Raw genomic sequence first — 15940 nt, 5'->3', positions numbered from 1 at the left:
TGAGGCCTCTCTCACTGCCACACACTACAAGGAAACCAGCTTCTGCTTTGCTCTGTTCTACTAATCTGGGGCCCGGTCGCCCACACCTGCAGGAACCTCCCTGACCTTAAGCAAAGAGAATGGTGGGCAGTGGTTCACTCATTATTCAATAATATATATTAAGAATGTCCTGTGTGCCAGGCAGGCACTATGCCGGGCATATGTTAGTAAATAGAATAGACATAGCCCTTCCTGTCAAGGAGGCCACAGCTCAGTGGAGGAGACAGAGGGTAAATAGGTAAGCACACAAAAACCATAGCAATGCCGCATCCATTCCTGCCTTGGAGGCTGTTTGCATGATTTCCTCCTCTGAAGTTGCTCTTTATTCTCATATTTTTGTTGTTAGATGTCAGCTTAAACATAACCTCCTGGCAACGGCCTTCCCTGCCACCCAGTCTGATCCATCCTTCTGATTTTATTCTCTGAATAGCACTTACTATTACCAGATATTTTGAGTGTTTATTGGTTTATCATCTCTTTCTCATCCAACGAAAGTAAGCTCCAAGAGAACAGGATCTCTTGTTCGCTGCTCTGTCTGGAGCCCCTAACACGGTGCCCAGCATGTAGTAGGTGCTCAGTAAATGTGAAGGAATCAATGAATGAACCACGACATAAAGTTGGCATCTCACCTTTACATCACCAAAAGTTTTATTTTTTATCATATGCAAGTTAGCTGCTGATTTTACTTACTTTTTCCCACATAAGAAGAAAGAAAGAAAGAAAGAAAGAAAGAAAGAAAGAAAGAAATTGTGATAATTTTTTAAAGGACAAGAGGTACTAACAGCCCATTTTGTCTTCCATTCCTCATGAAAAACCTGGGGCATCAGAGAAGACTGACAGAATTCTAGCCAGAAACAATGCAAGTGGACATTTTAGTCAGGGGAGGGGGGAGGTTCTTAACCTGGGTAAGCGCGTTACATCCAATGGGCCTTTAGAAATCTTGAATTGTGCCCAGGCCCTCATTACGATTGTCACAATGTCCAGGTGGGCATGACTGACTTGAGAAGCTCCCACCAACACTGGGACTCATTGTCAAGTATTTTAAGATCATTGTCCATCCACCCCTCCAATGAGCACCTGCCAGCCCGATGCGGAACAGGCGCTGTGCTAGACATGAGTGTATAAAGATGAACACAACACAGTCTCTGACCTCAAGGTGCTCAGACATCATGGAGGAGACTGAGACCAAAACCAACAGGTATCGTAGGCTGTGATTCATGCAGTGAAGGAGCTGGGCGGAGGAACACCCTGGTGGGACACCTAACACAACCTGGGAGGCTCACGGTCAGGGGTTGCCTGGAGGAGGCATTTCCCAAGTTGAATGTCAACAAACTAGAAACAGAATGGGCAGGGTGGACAGAAGGGACAGAGGGTATGGACACAGAGGGGAAAAACAGCTTGAGAAGTCAGAGAACAATGAGGAATTGCTAAAGGGTGCTGGAGCAGAGGAGGGCAAGGAGGAAGAGGTGGAAGATGAGGTTGGCCAGACAGCAGGAAACGGTTGGCACAACGTTGGACTCCAGTTCTGATGATGAGATGTTACCTTGTTCCTTCTCTCCTCCCTGCCTTAGCATCCCACCTGGGACCTAGTAACCTGCCGGGTAAGAACAGGATCCAGATTTACGAAGAGCAGTGTGAGCATTTTTGTCATTGTTGTTCATTTCTTTAGGAAGACCTTTTTACCTGCATTAGAGAGTCTGAAGGTAAGCATTTTTCCCTTGTACTTCTTTTTGCTCCTAGTAACAGCTAGCTTTTAAAAAGTCAGCATATGTCCATTAATTTTGAAAAACTGCAGCAAAGAATCCAGGAAATTTCCACTGTTTGGACAACTGGCAAAGAGAATAGCTTTCTCTCAGCAGCAGGCCACGGTTTCACCCATACTGCAGTCAGAGAGGACAGACAGCAAACTGGAGAGAGAGATTAGCATCGAATGGAACTTATTTTTTCCCAGTTTCTTAGAAAACCTTAGAGACCCGAATTTTGTTTTCCTCTTCCACAATGAAAACGTGAATATTTCTTGTAGTTCCTTCTGCTTTGTTCATCAAAAACCTTGGCCACTAAAATAGGCGCCGTGGGGCTGTGCAACCTAAAAGGGCAATTTTGGAAGAAGCCCTACAGAGTAGATTTCCGGCTCCCCCTCCCAGGCTATTCACCGAGGGGCAAATGAAATTCCTTTTAACCTGGACTACTCAGCAATAAATGTTTTGCCCACATTTAGACCGATAGCCAGAGATCCCTTGTCATCTTAAAATCCGCTGTGCTGGGTTTACACACACTCACATCATGAGACTTGGAGGGGAGGGGGCCGAGTGCTATTGGTCCCTCGAGAGAGAGAGAGGCGGAAGGACCTCAGATGAGTGTGTGGCATCGCCTGCCTGCGGGGCTGCCTGGGGCTGGTAGCACAGTGGCTTTGGGCCTGGGGGACTGGGGACAAGAGGCAGGGAACAGCAGGAGAGGGCAGTATTAATACCAGGATCACGGCCACTGGAAAGGGCATGAAGTCCCGTTAGCCCCACAGCAACACGACCCTCAGAGATGATGACAAGTTCTGGGACAAAAGGGGAATGTGAGAGATTGACCAGATTTAGCAAATAAAAATGGAGGATGCTCAGTTAAATTAGAATTTCAGATTAAAAGGAAATGAAAAATAAAATGTTAATGTATAAGACCGTCCCATGTAATACTTGGGATAGACTTACACTAAAAATTATTTATTTGGTTTTTCTCTAATCTGAAATTCTAATTTACCAAGCTGTCCTCTATTTTATATGGCAATCCTACCTTGTAGATCTGCAGCCCACCAGATCCTCCCCCGTAGTATTTTCTTTCCCCTTTCCTCCTCTTCTGGCCCTCCTTCTTCCCCATCAATACACGAAAGGATCTGACAATAGGTCCCAAGTAACTGAAGCTCATTCAATACCAGTGTATTCTCTTGCCTCAATTTGCATGGTTTCTCTTTTGAGGTTGTCAAACGTTTAAAGACTTTGTTGCCAGCTGAAGTTACCTAAGCAACATGCCGCTGGTGAGGGGAGAGCTGGAAGCGAACTGCCTTAATTCAGGTAGAAATGTTGGAGGGTTTGAGCTGTTCTCGCCAGGCTCTCTGCAACGTCAGCACCTCTCCCCTGAGAAATTCAGTTCACAGCCTGTGGATCCAGTTGTTGCTAACGAAGCTTGTTGCTGCTCAGGAGTTTACGTTTGGGGAGCAGGGAGAAAGGGAACATTCTGGGAAGAAAGAGGCTGAGACCAACATCCAGCTCTTGTATGGTAAGATCTAGGATGTCTGTTATTTAGTTTATGTGAGTGTCAGAGTTTGCATGTGAGGTGATAATTAAGTGGTAGGTGGTACCGGGGAAAATTATCAACACAGAGGCTGATGAAAGACACCAACGACCTAAACACATCAGCAAAGTTAAATGGATTTGGCTGTGTAGAAGTAATACTAATTGCAGTCATTTTGGTGTGCCGTCTACCATGGATGCCTAACTGGTGCCATAATGCTTATGGGTATCATTATACATGCCTTCCGCTAACTTTGTTGTAAAGTATAATTTGATTAGAACTGGAGACTCAACATGTATTCAACCGCGCCTGTACAGTTAGTTACTCACACTGAACGGATACCCGCTACTCTTGAGACTTTAGTGCAAACGGGGCCTGGGTCATGGTGAGAAAAGCAACTGCGCGGGCAGCCTCTGAAGTGGCTCCGACAATTCCCTATGTCCCGGGACTCGGGCCTTCGCGTCCTCCCTTCCCCTCCGGCGTGGCCTGGACCTGACTCACTCCCAACACACAGAATACAACGAAAGGGATGGATGTCACTTCTGAGATCAGAAAAACGCCTGTGACTTCTGTCCTCCTCGCCTTCTCTCATGCTCTCTGGCTCTCTGGCTTGCTTGCTCTAGGAAAAGCCAGCTGTCACGTTGTCAGCTGCCCTCTGGAGAGGCACACATGGCAAGGAACTGAGGCAGGCCTCTGGCCAACAGCCAGCAAGAACCTGAGACTTGCCAACAGCCACGCGCGCGTGGGCTCAGCTTCCCCGAGCTGAGCTTTGAGACGCAGGCAGCCCTGATGGACACCTGCAACGAGGTTGAGGTTGCAACCTCGTGAGGAGCTCCAAACTGCAGGCAAACTGCCCCACAGGAACTGCGAGATAATAATAATTATTATTATTAACTTAGCAATAATAAATGTTGGTTGTTTTACCCTGCTAAAAATTGGGGGTTATTTATTAGGTAGCCACAGGTAACTACTACAGTCACTTATTCAAGACAGGACTTACAGGGTTTCTTGCGTGGCTCAGTCGGAAAAGTATGCAACTCTTGATCTTGGGGTCATGAGTTCAAGCCTCACGCTGGGCCTAGAACTTTAGGGGGAAAAAAAAGACTGTACTTACGTGGTAGGGAGGTATGTCATTGAGAGAGGTGGCTGAAGGTGTAACTATTGTATGATGCAGACACAGCAACAAATGAGGCATCCACACCATGTGGGGTGTGTGTGTGTGTATGTGTGTGTGTGTGTAGTGGGTAGGGACGGGGCAGAAAGAAAGACATGGAAACTGGTGGTTTACTGCATCAGCATTGCCAAGTTCTTGTAGCTCTAGCAGTGCTCCCCCCTGTCACTGAACAATCTTGAAGTCTTGGTGTTATAACTCAGACCTGCTGTTTCCTGTTTGCAAACTGAATCTCCAGTCACTGGCTGGGCCGCAAATTGCTATCTTTCTTCTCCCTTTGATTTGTGTTCTTGGGTCAGTCTGTGCTGACCAGGTCACAGGCCACTTCTTTCTGCGACTCCTTGGATATTAATTAACTCTTCGGGGAGGTGGGCTAGTTAGTCAAAGCTCTTGTCTCTTGACTTCAAACCTACCATTCTGGACTCCGCTTGGCGCCGTGGGCCTGGAGCCCCGCAAACCGAATTCCTGCTTTGTCAGCAGCTCCTTGCCAGGTTCTGCCAATAGGGGGCGTTAGAGGGCGCTTGCCAGGCTGAAGGACTTGTACTCTCAATGCTGCTTCCCCTCTACTTCCTGTTCCTATAAGCATCGCTCCAGCTGTAGCAGGTCCTGTGGCAGCAGCCCAATGTCTTCAAAACTGTACATCCAACGTCACAGGGCCCTGTGAGACGCTAGCAGGCGCTGCGTCGCACTCACTTCTCGGAGGGTGGGGTCCCAGCCCCCAGGACGTCCTCTGAGTTCCTAAGTTTTAATAATGTCAATCTCTTCCTCGAGTACCCCAGCCTGAGGAGCGGTGGCTGCTTCCCACAGTTGCCACCTCCACGATACGTTAGGGTTCTTGCTTTTCCAGTTACCTTATTCACAACCTTGTCTATGAATCCTCTTATAGAAACAAACCGATGCAATTTCTGTGTCCCAATTATACTCTGGCTGTTACAGGGGTTCCCCCGCCCCTACTCCTGGCCTCTGACCAGGCTCGGCCCCAGCTTCCCATCTTACCGCTTCAAAGAAAGCTGCCCACCCTGCAGGGGCAAAACCCCACCAGGGACTCTTCTGGAAGTTGTGTGCCCTAGGCTCCTGCTGGCCTCACACTCCTTCCAGCCTGGCCTTTCGGAGAGAGCCAGGAAGTGGGGACCACAGACACCAGCCGACCTCAGAGCCAGACACAGTGACAGTCGCAGAGGAGGAGAGACGTTAGTATAAAGAAGCCAGAGTCCACCCAGCTCAGGGATCGCTGGTGCCATACAGATGATCCCTGACTTAGAATGGATCGACTTGGATTTTTCGACTTCATGGTGGTGCAAAACCACCATAGAAACAGCACTTCGAATTTTGAATTTTGGTCTTCTCTGGGCTAGTGCTATGGAGTGTGATCCTCTCTCATGAGTCTGGGCTCGGGCAGTCATGTGATCACAAGGGTAAACAATCGCTCTACTTCAACCATTCTGTTTTTCACTCTCTGTACAGTGTTCAATAAATTACATGGGTTACTCAACACTTTAATATCAAATGGGCTTTGTGTTAGATGATTTTGCCCGACTATAGGCTAATTAAGCATTCGGAGCATGTTCAAATTAGGCTAGGCTAAGCTATGAGGTTAGGTATATGAGATGCATTTTCTTTTTTTTTTTTAAGTTTTATTTACTTTGAGAGAGGGGGGTGGTGCACTCACACGCACACAAGTAGGGGAGGGGCAGAGAGAAGGAGAGACAGAATCCCAAGCAGGCTCCCGCTGTCAGCGCAGTGCCGGATGTGGGGCTCCAACTCATCAACTGTTAGATCATGACCTGAGCCGAGATCAAGAGTCAGAGGCTTAACTGACTGAGCCACCCAGGCACCCCTACATTTTCAATTTACAGTATTTTCAACTTATGATGGGTTATGAGGACACAATCCCCTCACAAGCTGAGGGAGATCTGTATGTCCAAACACAGCTGGAGCCACAGGTGACAGCTGAGAACAGGTGGCTGGGAGGAGCAGCACTGGGCCACCAGGTCTGGGTACCGTGTGGGGTTATGGTCCACTTGCTGCTGGCTGGTTTCGCCTGCTTATGCTACACCTCCACGGTTGGCTCTGTCGTTTCTTTCAAAGGGTCCAATGTCACAAGTCTCCAACTGACAAATGGCCGCGAGGCCAAGGAAAGGACTGTATTTTTAAATATTTGTGTTTAAGTTAGGGGGCCCTTTGAATTGCTTAAAAGAGGAGACCAGAGTATAAACTTAAACTTGTATGCAAAACCCAGTATAACAGGCAGAGTCTAACCAGAAAAACTGAATTCAGTTTGTATCTAAGCAGATCAGGGTGTAATGCAGTGAATTGGTTACACAGGCAGTGGAAAAATCTAAGTATCCAAACAGCCACCCAGAGATTAGCACCACAGGAAGCCAGTAGGCTTCAAGGCAGGAAGGACGGAGGGAAAGAAGTGGTATTGGAGGCTGGGTTCTCCAAAAGCAGACTTAAGCATAGTTTGGGGTGTAAGACACTTACTAAGGGTCAACCCCTGGGAAGGGGGAGAAGCAGCAGCAGGATGTCAGGGGAAGAAGGTGCGGTGGGGTGCAGCCTGAACTAAACCTCAGCCAAGTCTGGAGGGTTGCTCACCAGAGCATCCCGCATCAAGCCAACACGGTGAGGCATTTAATACCGCACTTCCTCGGTCACCAGATGTGGGTGGTTTGGAAAGGCACGACCTCCAGCAAGGCTGACCCTGCGGTAGCTGACAGCTGGAGGCTGGCTGCGTGCCCTGCCATTGGGCAGCAAGTCCTTCCTTGAAGGAGATTTGAGCATTTTGTGTTTGCCACCGTACTTCCACTGGAGCCCAGGGGCTCAGGTTCCCTGGTGGAGGCAGGAAACACACTGGGCCTGAACAGGAGAGGTAGAGCCGGGAGACAAGGCTGCCAATGGAGAACCTGCCCAGGGCAGAAAGGGAGAAAAGAAACACCTGCCCTCCCCCTTCCTCTTCCTTATAATGTCTGATCCATAGCTCCTACTGGCCTGGCCAGAAACAGCTAACAGGGAGCTTGAGAGGCTCCAAAGGACGCTTGAGAAATGCAGCCTGCAGGTGTCAACACCCTTGAGCAGAGCTGGGGAAGGGAAAGGACCCTGCAAGCAAACAGGCCCAGGAAATCAACTTTTCTTCTTTTTTTGGTTTATTTTTATTTTTTATAGAAAGTGGGGGGGGGGGGTTGGGGCAGAGAGGAGAGAGAATCTTTTTTTTAAAAATTTTTTAAATGTTTATTTTTGACAGAGAGAGAGAGAAAGAGACAGAGCATGAGTAGGGGAGAGGCAGAGAGAGAGGGAGACACAGAATCCAAAGCAGGCTCCAGGCTCTGAGCTGTCCGCACAGTGCCCAACGCAGGGCTTGAACTCACAGACCGCGAGATCATGACCTAAGCCAAAGTCGGACACTCAGCCGACTGAGCCACCCAGGCGCTCCAACTTTTCTTCTTTCCAAAGCCCACCTGTCTCACCTGTGATGAGCACTGTGCTGCCCCACCCAGCACGGCCTGCAGAAACCAAGGACTCACCCCCTCAGCTGCTGGGAGTGCTGCTGGGAGACAGCCCTTCGGTTGTGACCCTCTTTGGGGACAGTGATGGCTAAAAGCACCACTGTGCCCAAGGTTGTACCCCTTCCTGTGGCAGCTGATACCTAATGACTGAGGCGAGGCAAAAAGGTCCAGCCCAATTAGGAACCACTCTGAAGGGCCGTCTGGCTTCAGAACTCCCAAGAGTTGATGGACACCGTCTCTGAGAAAAGCATCGTAGCTCAGCTTTTCCCTCTGTCCAGTCTTGCTTTCTTTCCCCCCAGGCTCCTTCCTTTCTCCCTCATAAACCTCCTACATACTAATCATCTCTGAGGCTCCTTCCTGGGAACCCAAGCTGGGACATTCATGTTAGGTTCCATAATTGAGTTAACTTTGTTTTGATCCTTTCGGCCTTCGGGGTATCCTCCTGCCATACCAGGGAGTGAGGAATCCCCTACCTGGCCTCCATTCGGTGACTCATACATCCACTGCTAGAATGTTCTTCCCAGACAATCAGCAGCCTCAGTCCTTCACCTCATTTAGGTCTCTGCTCAAATGTCATCCACCCGTGAATCATAGCCTTCTCTAGCGCCAGACTCTTCCTTACCTTTCTTTACAGCACTTATTGTCAGCTGACCAATTATTTACAATTATTTCTTTATCACGTCTCCACTCAAGAACAGGGAGTTTGGATTTGTTCATAGCTGTTTGCCACACAGTGTGAGCTCAGTTAAATTGACTAATGAATTCATGCGTTCGTTTAGTGAGTGCCAAGCCCTGTGTCAGACACTGATGATGCGTTTGGAAATTTCTGGTCTAGTGGGGAAATTAGACAAGTAGAAAAATCATGGTAACACAACGTGGCAAGTGCAGTAACCGAGGCATAGTTGTCAACCGATGAGATCAACTTAGGCAGCCAGGGCAGAGCTCCAGAGAGCAGGTGATAAGGGATTAGCTCCCCAAGGAAGGGCAGGGAAGACAGGTCCTGGAATGGGTGAGCTGTAGAGTGGTCCAGGCACACAGGTGGGTGACAGCAGAGGTCTCTAGGACATCAGGGTCAAAAGGGCAATGAGACAAGGAAGGCCAGGCATGCCCTAAGATCCAGCCAGCACTGTCTTTTCTGGAGTTCCTCATACGTTCGCTTGAATATGCTAAAATTCACATACAAGGGTGATCACTGCCACACTGGTTACAATGGCAGAAAAAAAGGAGCAACATAAATGTTGATCAAGAGGGTAACAGCTAAATCAGTAAAGGAACCTATGCACTTTGGAGTACGGCAGCTATTATATCAGTATTTATGCACCAACTTGCAAAGACTATATGTACACGTTATAATAGTAAGTGGAAAGGGAGATCATGGAAGTATATCAACATATTCATACCATTTTGTTCAAATACACACACATGGATGCATATGTGTGTTTACATAAACAGAGACTCCTCTGGAAGGAAACTTAGTTGACAGTAGAATAGTGGGACAGGAACAGACAAGGGGAGGCTTTTGTCTTGGGGGTATTATTTGAGTTTTTTAAAATTGTCATGGATTAACTTTCACATTAAATAAAAGGAAAGGAAGAGAGAGAAGCAAGTCCTACGAGCTTAAGGCCACCAGGCAGAGGAGACAAACTGAAGATCCACAAATACAAAGAGGATAACTGATCAAAGCAGGTCAGAGGTGGAATGCCTGGGTGGCTCAGTCGGTGAACATCCGGCTTCGGCTCAGGTCATGATCTCACATTTCGTGAGTTCAAGCCCTGCGTTAGGCTCTTTGCTGACCGCTCGGAGCCTGGAGCCTGCTTCGGATTCTGTGTCTCCCTCTCTCTCTCTCTCTCTCTCTCTCTCTGCCCCTCCCCTACTCATGCTCTGTCCCTCTCTCTCTCTCTCTCTCAAAAATAAATAAACATTAAAAGCAGGTCAGAGGGGTTAAAGCAAATTAGAGATAGGAGTCAGGAAAATGAGCTAATTCAAGAGCAGGGCAGGGCAGCGGGGAGGGACTGGGACCTAGGTGACCTAATTCCAGGAGCAGCACTGTTGACTCTCTGGCCTCCAGGCCACTTCCGGCCTCACGTGTGAGGCTGTCAGAGCCTCCCTCAGTTACACTGCGCTTTGAAGGAGCAGGAGTAGCAGAGTTCAGATGATGAGCCCCAGCCTTCGAGCTTTCTCTACCTCAGTACTCCCTTCCTATATCCCTGAGGACAGAGAAGGCGGAGCGCTTCTGCCTTCTCTTACCAGCTCCTTTCACCAAAGCAGGTCTTTTCTTCTTTGCTCCTTGGGAGACTTCTCAAAGCCTTTAGCAAGTTTTATTTTTTTTTATTTTTTTTATTTTTTGCATTATGAAGCTCTAACAGGGGATGCTGTATGCAGCATTTCCAAAAACAATCTGGCCACAGAGCACTCCTCCATTAGGTAATATATTTTAATTGTAATTAAGTTTTAATTACACAAGTACTGTGTGGGTGTTTTCTCCTTGTAAAGAACATCCAGTCTACCCTGATGGAGGGAAAGGCCACATGGAAAAAGAGGCCCTGGAGGATGAGACACCACATGGTGAGAGAAATCAAGTAGAAAAGGTCCACGGCATAGCAGCCTTGAGGGTGGGCCATCTTGACCATCCAGCCCAGTCCCGCTGAATGCAGTTGCACGAGAGGGCCAGATGGTTCTGTGTGGAAGAACCCTGTGGGAAGTCTTGACCCAGAGAATCATGAGAAATAATTGATTTTTGTTTTAAGCCACTAAGCTTCAGTATGGTTCCTTATGCAGCAATAGATAACAGATACATTCTCTCATCCCATCCCCAATGTCAATCTCCCCCTTCCCCAAGGAAACATTATCTTGAAATTTGTCTTTATCATTACTTGGCTTTAAAAAAAAATAGTTCTATCAAGTATTGTTTTGCAATATAATATATGATTTGTAGCTGTTTTTGAGCATTATAAATATAGATTCACGCTACATGTATTTTGGGGAGAATAGAATTGTGGAATACTCACCCAATGAAATACTGTCACACTAGTGAAAATGAATATTGCCACACACAATACCACGGGTGGATGAAAAGCTTAGAGTCATAGTTTTGTATTGCAAACAGCAAGTTGCAAAAGACTATAATACAGATCATTCATCTTTTCATATCATTATTGGCCATTTCTTCTTCTTTGATTTTCTGGTTCATTTCTTTTATCCATTTTTCTTTTGGGTTGTTTGTCTTTTTCTTATTGATTTCTTGGAATTCTTTATTCATTTTTAGAAGTGTCCCACTGAAGGTAGAGTACTAGGAATTACTTGAATCTGGAGAAACATTTCCAAGAATAGAGTTTAAAATTACCAAATCATACCAACCAACAAAAAGCACCCTGGAAGGTATTGAAAAAAATTGGACAAAATTAATAACAAATTACCAGGCTCTTCAACTTCTGGGCTAAAAATTCCAAGGATCAAAGACCCAAAAGAGTTTTGGGCTCTATTGCCAGATAAGAGGCTATTTATATATATCCACACTGCACAGAGGTTCTATTTCATATTTTCTTCGCTACCAATAGGAAATGCATCATTTAACTTGAGATATGGCCCCCCTTTTAAACATTTCTTAGGATAGACCAATGAATTACTGTTCTCCCTAGCAGCGAATTTATATTGCACTAAGAAAAAATAGACTCCTTTAACCCCTGAAGAGTCACATTTCTTTCATTTAGGTCACTTGATAGGGCCATTATAGACTCCGATAAGACATGTGGGACTCTGTTTAATATCAGGCAATTTTCTTGTGCCTCTTCATTTATTAAAAGAATGTATCCATTAGCAGTCATTAGTACATTCTGTCAAGATGGAGGCTAAATTATCCTCGATGGCTTAAGAGAAAATGCTTTTTGAAGAAAAATAATGGCATTAATTGCTCAGTGGAATAGATACGGCTTTCTTTGTCATAACCTCTCCCTCCTCCCCCCAGTGCAATTGGACACTGCTTACCTCTGTGAAAGATCCAGGCCATTTTCTCCTTACCCTATGAGTCAGCTCCTTGCTCCAGCCTGTGGCCTCTCCAGTGGCAGGCCACTATCCACAGGGAATACACAGAGCTCCTCGGCCCATCACAGTGAGGAAACTTGACTGATTCCTCTTGCTCCCTAATTCATCCAAGGGTGGAAGAGGAAGGAGACGCCTCACTTAGCAAACAATCTCATTTGAAGAGACTCAGTTTTAGCAACAGGAAGCAAACCACATTAGAGAAATAATTGCCCTCCTATAGCTCCAAACTGAAACCCATCTCCTTTTTGACCTTTCATTTGGAACATATGCTCTCTGGAATGTGTGGTTGGAGGAAGGAGATTGTAGGAGTGTATGTTTGTGTGTGGTATGTTTTCATAATTAAAAACAAATTTCCTATGTACCTTTTTTATTAAAAATCTTAAGGTTTGATTAGTGAAAAGCTCCCATCTCCTAATATGGGTATATCTCCAGGTTCTGTCTTTCTCTTACTCCCTCCCTCTCAGATTATGTCAGTTCTCACAGGCATTAGTAATTACATCTGTTTTAGTTAAGATATGTTCAGGGGAAAGTAATAAAATACCAACTAACAACAACATAAGTAACAAAGACATTTAATAAACTTGTGTGTAACAAGAAGTCTGGAGGTAGGCAATTCCAGACTTGGTTCAGCAGATCAACAAGGACACCAGTGACTGACCAAAGGGTCTTACTCTCTTTCCGCTTTGTCACCATCACTGTGACATATGTGTCAGCCATATCTCTCAACACGTCAAGCCACATCTCTCCAACAATCCCATTCTCTCCTGACAGGGTCACAAGCAGGAAGGAAAGAAATGAAAGCCAAACGGCCTTCTCCTCATGGAGGTCTGTTTTATCAGGAAGAAAATCCTTCCAGAAGTCCCTTGGCCATTGGCCAGAATTGGATCACATGTTCACCCCTTGACCAACCAAAGGGAAATAAGTTATCATGTTTGGACCTTGGCCAGTCATGATTTATCCTCCCTGTCTGAGCCATTGCAACCCAAACACAGGTGGGATTCTACTCAGAAGAAAAGAGGAATTGAGGAGGCAACAGCTCCCAGATCTTATTTCCAGCCCTGACCAGCTCTAGTTACATCTTTCCAACTGCCTAATGGGCAGCACTACCTCTTGTCCTACTATCATCCCAAACTCAGTCGTTTGGGGAACAGATTCCTTTTTCTTATCTCCTAATACTGCCTCTCTTTTCTGCATTTCCTGACATTTCCAGTGGTAATTTCATCCACCCATTATGGAGGCTTTGAAACTTAGGATCACTTTTGATGCACCTCTCTGTCTGGACTTCCTTACCCAGTTGGTCCCCAAGCGAAGTCAATTCTCTGTCTTCCTAACATCTTCTACTCTGGTTCATGGTTCCCACTCTTTTTGCCACTCCCGCGTCATGCTGTTCCAGTGGCACATGGGCCCCTTCATGTCATCTGAAATAGGCCCCAGCCTCAGAGTCACGCACCCTGCAATCACATTCACCTTCTTAAAGCCTGCAGTCCTCATTCCTCCCACATCTAGAAACATACACCCATGGGAGAAAACTTTTTAGTTTGGGTTTTAAGATTTTCTACATTACATTTGAAAACACTTCCCCATTATTCTCTGCTCCAGTCATACTGGTCAGTTCACTGTTCCCTGAAATATGCTTCATGCACCCATTTGTCCACACCATTCCCTTTAAAAAGGAACTTCAGGGTTAAATAACTAGACAAGTGTAACTCTGAAATGGCCATATTACCGGTGCTTTACAATGTGCCAAAATAATAGTTGCAAGGTAAATAATGACATAATATCCATTGTCAAATATTGGGGAAAGTTTTAAAAATATTTCATCCTAGCGTTGAACCTCAGAGAGTTCAGAGCCCTTTTAAAAGATAAAGGTAGTAGCACTCTAGACCAGGACTGTAATAGATTCTTCAAAAGAGTAGCAATAGAGTAGGGGCACCTGGGTGGGCCAGGGGGGGTGGTGTTCAGTCGATTAAGCATGACTCTTGGTGTCAGTTCAGGTCATGATCTCACAGTTAGTGGAATTGAGCCCCAAGTCGGGGCACTGTTAGTGCAAACCCTGCTTGGGATTCTCTCTCTCTCTCCACCTCCCACCCCTCAGGATAAATAAACTTAAAAAAAAAAAGAGTAGCAGTAAATCTATACAGTATGATGTCATCTCTTGGTGGAAGGACCATTTATTCGTTCATTCATTGGTAATCAGGAGATTGCAATTTCATTGCCTGACAACTGCCAGGCAGAATTCTTGGCAGGAGAAATCTCTATATTTAGGAAAATATCTTGACAAATTGCTTGGGGGTAGAAAGTGAGGTTCAGACAGAATTTGACTACACTATTTTTATCAGGGTGCCATGCTCGTGTCTAGGTAAGTGAAGGACTTATCTTCTTAAGCATTTTTTCAGAAAGAAAAAACAAATCACTCGAAGAAAAACGGCAAGGTTATCAAGGCAGAACCTTGGGTCGAAAACCAGGATATACTCCGAACTGTTTTCTGTTCAAATATTTTATGAACAAAAAAGTAGGAGGCTTTGGGCTTGGCTGTTAAGAGCAGGTGAAGGTAGGGTCTGGTATCAAGTTGCCCATAGGGCTTCTCTGAAGGAATTTGTCAAAGTACAGCTTTTTGTTAATATCTAGGGTTTATAAGCCTAGCAGGAACTCTGGCTCTGTCCCTTCAAAGCTTTGTCGAAACTCTATGAACTCATTTCTTCATTTGGAAGATAGAAGTGGGGGTGGGGGTAGGGGGGACACTATACTCCACCCAGGCCTGCTTTGTATTGTGTTTCCTATATGCATCCACACATTTATGTTAAGCTGACTTCTCATTTTTTGATTCACATTTCTTTGGTAAAATTGTCTATATCAGTAGTGATGCCTTTGGCTAAAAGTAACAGAAACTCCATTTCAACTGGTTCATACCTTAAAGGGGATTTACTGACTCATGCAACTAAAAGAGTAAAGATGTACAATAGCCATCAAGTGTGGTTCCATCAGCCTCCAAACTGCCTCTCTATCATCTGCTTGGTCCCTCCCTCTTTTGTGGGTTCGCAGCATAGTCAGGCTGACGGCAAGGTGACAGTAGCATCTCCTGGCTTTGCAGTCTGGCCATAACAATGTCCAAAGAAGAGGGACCACTCCGCTCAGTAACACAGCTGTTAAGAGTGAGACCTCTTAAACACTCTTTACCCTAGACAATAGATGTCACATGTGCACTGTAAAAAACTTGAAAAATAGAGACAAACAGATTGAAAATCGTAACTCAGTCACTCAGAAAACCACTCCTTTAGCATTTTTCTTCTAACGGGTTTTTGCAATTGTTAAGATTCTAGAGTGTTAGCAATTTTGAATCCTTTTTATTTAATATTATGTCATAATAATTTTCCACATCATTATAAATCTCTTGAAAATAGTACTTTTAATGATGACACAGTGTTCAATTAATTTCATGTTCTAAAATGGAAAAAAAAAAGTGAGACCTCTTACCCTGAAACTCCTGCCAAACCTTCCATTGCATCATCTCATTGGCGAGAATTTGGTCAGATGCCCACCCCTGAACCAATCCCTTTGGCCTGAGGAATGTCACACACTAACTGTCTAAGGTCTGGATTCCTAGACTTTTTCTGCGGCAAGGAGGGAAGATTATTCAGACCAATCAAGCCCACACTGCAACTGGAGGTGGAGTCAACTTCCCTAAACCTCAGGGCTGCATGGACCCAAACAAAACTCCCTGAACAAATCAGGGGGCCACCAGAAACAGGCGAAAGGAAATGGATGCTGGGTAAGCATCTTCAAAGTTCCTTCTGTACAAAATTATAGAATACCTATCTCATCTCATACCACTAAACAGGATACAGGCATGTCTGATAACCAGAGGCTGTAATGTTCACAGAGTTCAAGTCTGCCAGATCTTTATCTA

At 45.6% G+C, this 15940-nt stretch overlaps 1 long non-coding RNA gene across 1 annotated transcript; it reads right to left on the bottom strand.

The window, feature by feature from the left end:
• Positions 1-10410: 10410 nt before the first annotated feature.
• On the bottom strand, positions 10411-12674 carry LOC122492416. The gene is made up of 2 exons (XR_006299612.1): positions 11977-12674; positions 10411-11298 (listed from the first exon to the last, which is right to left on the bottom strand). It is a non-coding gene; the product is annotated as an uncharacterized LOC122492416 (long non-coding RNA).
• Between the last annotated feature and the right edge of the window lie 3266 nt (positions 12675-15940).

The sequence above is a fragment of the Prionailurus bengalensis genome, chromosome C2 (assembly GCF_016509475.1).
Source record: "Prionailurus bengalensis isolate Pbe53 chromosome C2, Fcat_Pben_1.1_paternal_pri, whole genome shotgun sequence".
NCBI lineage: Eukaryota > Metazoa > Chordata > Mammalia > Carnivora > Felidae > Prionailurus > Prionailurus bengalensis.
Note: the sequence above shows the minus strand (reverse complement) of the source record. Positions and strands in the feature narration are given on the sequence as shown.